Source organism: Triticum dicoccoides, chromosome 7A, assembly GCF_002162155.2.
Source record: "Triticum dicoccoides isolate Atlit2015 ecotype Zavitan chromosome 7A, WEW_v2.0, whole genome shotgun sequence".
NCBI lineage: Eukaryota > Viridiplantae > Streptophyta > Magnoliopsida > Poales > Poaceae > Triticum > Triticum dicoccoides.
Genome location: NC_041392.1, coordinates 17,586,793 through 17,587,494, shown reverse-complemented (window position 1 = coordinate 17,587,494; position 702 = coordinate 17,586,793). Strand labels below are relative to the sequence as shown.

Genomic DNA, 702 nt, shown 5'->3' with positions numbered 1-702 from the left:
CGTGGAGGCCGAGGGAGAGTCCACACGTCGCCTCGCGAGTGGGTGCACGGACATGGAGGCTGAGGGAGAAGGCACGCGTCGCCTCGCGAGTGGGTGCACGGACGTGGAGGCCGACGAAGAAGCCACGCGTCGCCTCGCGAGTGGGGGCACGAACGTGGAGGCCGAGGAAGAAGCCTAGCGCTCGCCTTGTGAGTGGGGCACGGGCGTGGAGGGTCGAGGGAGAAGGCACGCGTCGCCTCGTGATTGGGGCACGGACGTGGAGGCCGAGGGAGAAGCCGCGCGCCGCCTCGTGAGTGGGGGCACGGACGTGGACGTCGAGGGAGGAGCCACGTCGTCATCATCATCATCATCATCTATAAATAAAGCGGGTTTAATCCATCCGTGGAGCGTGATAGAGCGGCGGAGTTACGGCAGGCAGTCGATCGATCTCACGCGCAGAATCCAATCTAGAGCGCAGAGAAGAGAGAAGAGAGAGGAGAGAGAGGGGGGGAGGGCTGCCGTCATCCGCCCGCAGGCGCGCGTATTACTACGGGCGAGACCCGGTCGCCACGTGCTCCCACTCGTCCACTCGTCCACCCCACCCCCACCCCCCTCCGCCCTCCGCGCCCCCCTCCCAGATCTCGCGACCCGCCGCCGCCGCCGCCGCCGCCGGGCCTCGCCGCCCCTGAGGTATGCCTCCCGCTCCTTCTCCGGCCCGCCACG

The 702-nt window shown here is 68.4% G+C and overlaps 1 protein-coding gene across 1 annotated transcript in view; it reads left to right on the top strand.

Annotated features, from left to right (window-relative positions):
• The first annotated feature begins 584 nt into the window (after positions 1 to 584).
• The window catches only part of LOC119329285 (protein argonaute 1B-like), an 8,296-nt gene continuing 8,178 nt past the window's right edge, over positions 585 to 702 (top strand). Inside the window, exon 1 of the mRNA XM_037602301.1 lies at positions 585 to 669. The gene's annotated coding sequence lies outside the window, so the exon portion shown is untranslated. The remainder of the gene's footprint in view (positions 670 to 702) is intronic.